This window comes from Solanum verrucosum, unplaced genomic scaffold, assembly GCF_900185275.1.
Source record: "Solanum verrucosum unplaced genomic scaffold, falcon-dt-bn FXZP01000159.1, whole genome shotgun sequence".
Classification (NCBI taxonomy): Eukaryota; Viridiplantae; Streptophyta; class Magnoliopsida; order Solanales; family Solanaceae; genus Solanum; species Solanum verrucosum.
In genome coordinates, this window is record NW_026020705.1 from 370,428 (window position 1) to 379,173 (window position 8,746).

Here is an 8,746-nt window from a genome sequence, read left to right on the forward strand (position 1 = left end):
GGCCTAAGGCACCCTTCCAGGGGGATTTAATGAGCTATCCTTATGAACCTTGATTGGTCATGACTAAGAAATGGGGCCTTTCTTGGGAAGAGGTACAATGAGTTGGTTGAACTAGAAAAGGAACTTTCTCTAAGTACATATGTGATTGAATACTCTATGGGAAACAAGGCTAGCACCGAGTGGATGTGGTTAGGAAGGTGGCCTAGTTGAGTATCAGATTAGGCACAATGAACTTCCTTGGACATCCTCTAAACCATGTGCCTACATGGGTTGCTTACTAGTTCTACCTTTGGCAAGTAGAACAACCTCCACGGAGTAGGATAGACTCCGGATTCCATACCTAGCTAGTATGGTCTATGTCGGTTATGCCTATTCCCATTATGTGGGATGCGCACTCTAGTTATTGGATAGGTTCTACAACGTGTAGGTAGTAGTATGGGATGCTATCTACACATGACACGAGTTGGCTTTGAAGATACTAAAGTGAGTTCCCTAAGTCTAACGACTATTATGTGAAAGTCCCCTTATGTGCTTGAATGTCTCCAAAAATGGTTTCTTAAAGAATGTTGGTCTATTGATGTTATGTTGTAAAGGAAATGTCCTTATCTAAGGTAATCTTGAGGAACACATAAGTGTGCTTGAAGAGGTTGTATGGGCGGTTACTTCTTGTCTTACTCAAATGTGTCTTAAGGTTATATTAGGTAGAGGTCCTATGGTAATGAAATGACATGTGTTCCTTTAAAGTTAAGCATGAGTTGTATATGAATAAATGTTGAGTATGTATACGGTTGGCTACGGTTTTATATGTGAACATTGACTTAGTATGTTATATTGTAATGGTAAATTTCCCTATCCATGGTAACCCTTAGGAACACTTAGGTGTATATGAAAAGATTGTATGGGCGGTCACTTCATGTTTCACTTAAGTGTGGCTTTGGGTAACTTGAGATAGAGGTCAAGAAATGATGAAAAGGCTTACTTGTCAATTATGTTCATGTGTTGTACATTGGTACTAGTTGTGCATGATGGCTTGTGATATGAAGCATGATAAGTGGTAAGTTCACATTTGGTGGCCTTAGGATGATGCTTTAGTGTGGATGGTGGTATGAGACGCTATCCATACATTGCACAAAGTGTTGTCCAAGGGTTACTTGAGGTGGATGGTTTAAGGTGAAGGAATGGGTTATGTGTGGAGTATGTGCTAAAGTGGTTAATGACTTGTATGTTGGTTATGGTTGGATATTGTGACTCTTATACTTGTATTTTTTCATGAAGTTTTACCAAATGACATAAAAGCATGTTTCTCCAATAAACGTCCCTTTTAGCATGTTTTTGCATGGCTTCCATACTTAGTACTTAATTGTGCTAACCCCTTTCTTTCCCTTTTTGACTAAAGTGTAGGGATTTGGAGATGGTGACATGTCATGGCTATTTGATAGGTTTCTAAGGGTTGAAGATGAAGACTTAGTGAGTCCTCATATATTCGAGGACAATACCCCAAATGTTCTTTTATTTCTTTTTAGTATTGTTTAAGTTGTGTATGGGATTGATCCCGAATTTTGTACTCTAAAGTATTAGATGGTTTTGAGACATCATGTATAAAGTCTTGAAAGTCTTCCGCTTGCTATTTTTTTTTTTTTTAATGAAATGTTTTCTTGGTAAAGAAAGTTTTTAATTTCTTATGGTTTTAGTGTCTATGCGACGAATGAATGCTAAGAGGCTTGTATTAGACCTCTTCGAGGTCGAGTACGCCGGTTACGACTAGGGGGTGATCCCGGGTCGTGACAATAACATAGCCCTCGAATCATTGAGGAGTCACCAACAACTCGGATAAGCACCGCACTAGCCACGTGAATGGAGAGAAGGATCAAGAGTAGCTCCGGTCCCTACATGGTGACATCATGTAGGCAAAATATGCGTTAGTACTTGGAATGTACTAAGTATGTGGGGTGCAACACAACAATAGACAAGGACACAATCGAAATACAGGAAATAGTTTCATAGGCATTATGAATAACAATATGAGGATGCATGATCAAAGTAAAGTCAAAACATGTTTAAGTAAATCTATACTAATAGTAGATATCATACGTGAATGCATGATCCAACCAATCTATAACCCCAACTTAGGATGGGGGATGCCGTTCACATCCGGACACCCTGGTGGCAAGGTATAAACCCCTCACATGGTTGATGTTGGTCACACCCCAAGCATCCTAGGTGGTGAGATATAAACCTCTCAAATGGTTGATGTTGGTCACACCCCAAGCATCCTAGGTGGTGAGATATAAACCTCTCACATGGTTGATGTTGGTCACATCCCAAGCATCCTAGGTGGTGAGATATAAACCTCTCACATGGTTGTCCGGTTCTTTTCCCTCGGACCGAGCATGGTCATGCAACACTTTATATAGGAAATTCCCATTAGGCTCTAATGCAATCTCACGTATGGAATGAACATATACACAAGCTTAGTTTGTCATCAACATATCTCTGGATTTCCATACATCTCATAACTCAAGCTTTAAAGCATCGATTCATCAATTCTTCATAGTTGGACATTTTGTCAAACACCTTGATGGCATGTAATGGAATCAAAGAGCATGGAAAATAGGGTAGTAATTATGCAGCCAAACCAGTGAACAACCTACAACAACACATTTTTAACACCCACAATACCACATGAAAATCTCCACATCTATTCCAAATTTAGGTTCAAGTTCTAAAGTCACAACATGCTCAAAACAATCACTTTTCATGTTTAAAATTCAATGTGCAGGAAATTAGTACAAAGAACAAGACTAATTTATGAATCTTAACTTAAACCATGAATTAGTGAGTAGAATAGAGTCTAGGCACTATGGGTGGAAGGACCCATGAGTTCAACACCACATACCTTGAGTTTTTATGAAGGTCTTGAGAGTGTCTTCAATGGAAGCTTGGAACTTGGAGCAAGAGTCTCTTCAATCTTGAGGAAGGTTTTGGATTAGGGTTCTTGAGAGAACTTGAGAGAAAATGTGTCTAAGTATGGGAGAGGTGTTTTGGGAAATGTTTTAGAGATGAGAATTGAACTAATGGTATATAGGAAATAACATATGCCCTTTCTAAAAATGGTCCAACACTTAGAAAAAAAAATGAGGTGGGTGAACAGTAAAAACGCTCACTGGAAATTGCCTTTCCTGCCGGACAGATTTTTAAGAAAATGGGCATAACTTCTTCGTCCGAACTCCGAATGAGGTGAAACGAAGTGCGTTAGGTAGCTAACTCAAAGGGCTTTCTATGGATATGTTATTGGCCACCCAATAATTTGTGTGCTAGGAGATATGACCCTCCAAAGTAGACCCTCAAAAAAGGCTTCACTTGGAAATTTCGGATTTTGATACGGTTGCTCTAAAATTTGGGTTAGACCCATTTCCCACTCAATTTGACCCCCTAAACAAGAATATGAAGTCAGATTTTTGAAAAACGAAATGGATTTTTTTTTATATATAGCTAAACAAGTTTCCGGTAACTTCCGAAGCACATTTTTAAGAACTTTTTGGGTCATTTCAATATCTCCCCCTTGGGAACATTCGTCCCTGAATGTGGAAGAGACGTACAAGGCAAGACATAGTACGAACATATCAGCCCCAACATGAATGCAAATTTTTTATTTAAACATCACTTCAAAATTTCAAAACTTAGTGTAAAGCATCCATAACTCATCAATTTAAACATATATGCACATTAATGATTCAGGGGCTGAAATGTAAGACTCAATGGAGTACAAAGGACTTGATTTGATACCTTAGGCTTGAGTGGCGTTGAATAGATAAGGATAACGTCTTTGCATGTCCACTTCGGCCTCCCAAGTAGCACTCTCCACTTGTTGATTTCTCCAAAGCACCTTAACGGACGCCACTTCTTTGTTCCTCAACCTTTTAACTTGTCTATCTAAGATCTGAACCGGGACTTCTTCATACGTCAAATTATCTTCTACAACACCCACAACCTCAAGAGGTACAATAGCGTTAGGATCACCAACACATTTCCTCAACATCGATACATGGAATACCAGATGAACTAATTCCATCTCCTTGGGCAACCCCAACTCATAGGCTACTTTACCAACCCTTCTTATTATCTCATAAGGACCGACATACCTAGGACTTAATTTCCCCTTCTTACCAAAACGAACCACACCTTTCATTGGAGAAACTTTCAAATAAACCCAATCACCCACTTTGAATTCAAGATCCCGTCTCCTCACATCGGCATAAGATTTTTGATGACTTTGGGCTGTTTTCAACCTCTCCCTAATCATCCTTACCTTCTTAAGAGCATCCATGACCAGATCCGGACCCAACAAGGCCACCTCTCCAACTTCAAACCACCCAATCGGTGACCTACACCGTCTACCATAAAGTGCCTCAAAAGGAGCCATACCGATACTAGAATGATAACTATTGTTGTATGCAAATTCAATCAAAGGAAGATGATCATCCCAACTACCTTTCAACTCCAATACACAAGCTCTAAGCATATCCTCCAAGGTTTGAATTGTTCTTTCGGCTTGGCCATCCGTTTGAGGGTGGAAGGCCGTGCTAAGTTTTACCTTTGTACCAAGACCCCTTTGGAATGACTTCCAGAAGTGAGAAGTGAATTGGGCACCACGATCCGAGATGATAGACAAAGGAATCCCATGCAACCTTACCAATTCATGAATGTACAACTTGGCATACTCTTCAGCCCCGTAAGTAGTTTTAACCGGTAGGAAATGAGCCGGCTTTGTCATCCGATCAACCACCACCCAAACCGAATCAAAGCCTCTTCTAGCATTGGGTAAGCCCACTACAAAATCCATGTTGATTTCTTCCCACTTCCAAGTAGGTATCTCAATGTCTTGAGTTAGGCCACCCGGCCTTTGATGTTCGGCCTTGACTTGTTGACAACTATGGCAACCCGAAACAAATTTTGCAATGTCCTTCTTCATACCGCCCCACCAATACACATCCCTCAAGTCTTTATACATCTTTGTTGACCCCGGATGAATAGAATAAAAAGAATTATGAGCCTCATCAAGGATTCTTTCCCTCACACCATCCACACAAGGAACACATAATCTACCTTGGTACCTAAGGGCACCATCTCCCCCTTGGGAGAAAACCTCCACCTTACCACTACTCATCGAAGCCTTTAATTCTACCAAAGAAGGATCAAGATCTTGCTTGACTATCACCTCATCAACCAAGGAAGACCTTGAACCATCAACAACAACTACTTCTCCACTATCCACCCCTTCTAACCTAACTCCCAATTTGGCCAACCGATGGACCTCCTTAGCCAACTCTTTACTACCTTCCTCCACATGAGCCAAGCTACCCATGGACACTCTACTCAATGCATCCGCCACCACATTAGCTTTCCCCGGATGATAGTGAACACTCATATCATAATCCTTAAGGAATTCTAACCACCTCCTTTGTCTCAAGTTAAGATCTTTTTGCGTGAACACATATTGGAGATTCTTATGGTCGGTGAAGATATCAACATGCACCCCCTCAACCACTCCCAAGTTCAACTAAAAAAAGGTCCCTAACCTTAAGCCATTTGGAGATAGTAGTGGAGTTCTATTGCCGGGGTGTAGAAAATGTGATAGAGTGCAAGAGGGTGAATGCCTAGTGGGTTCTAATATTTGTTTTAGGTGTGGTGAGTTGGGCCACAAGATAAGGCATTGCCCTAAAGTTGCTAGAAATAAAGGAGATACTCGTCGTAGATCCCAACCCTTCCCTTTATCCGGTCCAATTTGTTAGGGAGGGAGTGCTGCAAAGAAGAATAGATCTTAAGCTCTCCAATCTAGAGGTGAACAATATTGACCTCCTTATGTTGCTATCGGTATGTGTTTTAAGATTTATCTAGATTTCGGTGTTGCTTGTCTTTTATGACTTGATAGATTTGATATAATAGACTTTGATGTTGTCTTTTGTGTGAATGAGCTTCATTGTTGCTTTTATGTTATAGATGATGTTTAGAAGAGTTTGTATAGACTTACTCCAAATGGTGAATATGACTAAAACTAAAACTAAAATAAACATCTGGTCCTCGATCTGGAGAACTCACCAAAACATAGGGAATAGTCGACCCAAGCTTTACTTTGAAGAAGGAAGTAATGAATCAGCATCCGGGACCTATACTCATAGTATGAAGAAGAGAAGGCATTAGCACAAATATGTACTCAGTATGGAAACATGCACAAAAACATTTAAATATGCTCAATAGGACATTTTTCTTGGAAGTATGCATTGATCAAGTTTGGAAAGCCAATATGAATTTAAAACATAGAAGACAAGCTATAGTCACAATACACTCATAACATAGTAATATAAATACCTTAGCAACCTCTAAGAACACTTGTGCAATGTATGGTTGGCATCTCATAATACCAACCGTACTAAGCATCCCTTGAAGCCACATACTCATTACCATAATCTTCAAGCTTACCATAACCCATAGTCATAAATGAGGAATTATACAAGTACATGAACTAAACATAAGGAAAGTCATCTGTTTATATCTTATAACACCACAAGGGAACCATTCCACGACCTAATAAGTCTCCTTGTGCAATGTAAAAATGAAGTCCCATACCCCCACTCATGCCAAGTAAATCCATTAAGAAATCATATTATAATTCCTATCATATTCATTATATTATTTTTATTAGGGAATATTAGCCATAACCGACATAGACTATGTGAGCTACATGGAATACGGTGTCATATAACCCCACACCGAAAGAAGGCGTTCTTACTTGCCGAAGGTAGAACTAATAATATTTAGCGTCTAAGTGGATCCACTAGCTAAGTCCTATGTTTGGCACATAGTTATGGGATAGGGAGATTTCTACTAGAAACCCAACCTATTGCATTAGCGGAGGAGCTTCTATCTCATGAGTTTACTATAGAAGACCCAACCTATTGCATTAGCGGAGGGGCCTTTTCCTCATTGTCTATATCCACTAGGTACTAAGCATTATCTCTCAAATTATACATAATTAGAATGGAATTGTATCTACATGAGTGAAGGCATACCTTACCCTTCGTTCAATACTACTCACTAAAATAGCTCATAGATTCACTTAAGTGAGAACTACCTTTCACCTTAGAATCATCGCTTAAGGGTGAGTAACTTTCACCTCATTATTCATAGTGTTTTCATGAGAACTAGCCCTTCAATCAACACAAAAACATCAACATCATCCTAGACCGTTTATATATAAACACGTGTAAGGATAGGGGAAATTAGTCTTTCAACAACACCTCAATTAACACAATATTCATAGGATTCTCACCATGAATTCATAAGTTCATCAATAACTATCAACAATCATGAACAATCCTTCACAATTTACCCCTTGCAAGGTCATGAACTAAGTCCCACGCTTACATTTAATGATATACTATCATCAACATGAATAAGGCAAGTTTTCATAACCAAATTATCATAACCACAATACATAGTAGAAATCACCTTACATCAATACCTTCATTGAATTCATGAAATTGGGGTCATGGGGTAGTTCATGGATTCATGGGGAGTTTTACTATAAAATCACCATTAAAACATCAAATCATCCATAATATACATCAAATAACATAATGAAAACATTTTTAGGAAGAACCCATGACTAGGATGAAAACCCTAGTTTTTGAACAATAAAACCCATTTTCGAAATTGGTTGAGAGGGCTTCATAAAGGAAAGTATTCCATGAATCAAGGTTCCCATACCTTGTTTGATGTTAACCCACGAAACTTGAGCGAACATTTTGATGCCTGAACCCTAATCTTGACTTCTCCTTTGTTATTCAATGGAGGAACTTCTTAGAGAGAGAATAGAGAATTTGGAAGATATTTTTGGAGTTATGAGAGTTAAAAGACTTGTTTAGTACTTAAAAATACTTTTATATACGTAAAACAACTAAATATAACCGTCCCATACCCTAACTTAATTAATTAGTAACTTACCAAACTACCCTCACCTAGGCAGAGTCCTTGACAGATGTGTTGGCCACATTCATGACTTCGCCACCTACGGACCGTAGGTGGGACTACAGGCCTGTTGTGCTTCTGTTGTTTGGGTCAAGAGAGGGAAATTTCAAGGCCATGGTGAGGAGACTAAGTATCAACTCACGAGGCCTATCCATGAAGCGTGAGATGGTCCACGTACCGTGCTGCACGTCTGTGGAATGGGGCTGAGACATGGGACACGGGGGCATTTTGCTGTAGGCTGAGGCTGGATCTATGACTCTCATCTAGGGGGGTGAGTCAGTCCACGCCTCGTGTTCTTTGGTTCATGAATGAAGCTACATTTGGCAGCTTTTGGAGCAACCTCTTGGCTCTCGCCAATGACCCTTGTGGGGTCCTTGTGGTCGCCTTGCCTTGACGTATAAGCTCTAGAACCTTGGTACGGGATTAGGGAACTTATTTTAAGACTCGGATGTTGACGTTAACTCACTAACCTCCTTGAACCTCAACATTAGCTCACATGCTTAGGCTCCAAATTAACCTAACATTTTTTGGAGTGTTATAGCTAAACTTTTGTCTCAAACCATCTATTAAACTCTTGAATAAAACTCTTGGGACGCAGCCCATACAAAGTCTACAAGATAAACAAATGACATAAAGGAAATGATAGGCTTGTCCTCGATGCTATAAGGACTCACCAATTCTTCCACTCTTCTTGCTTCTTAGAATCCTAGCCTTCAAA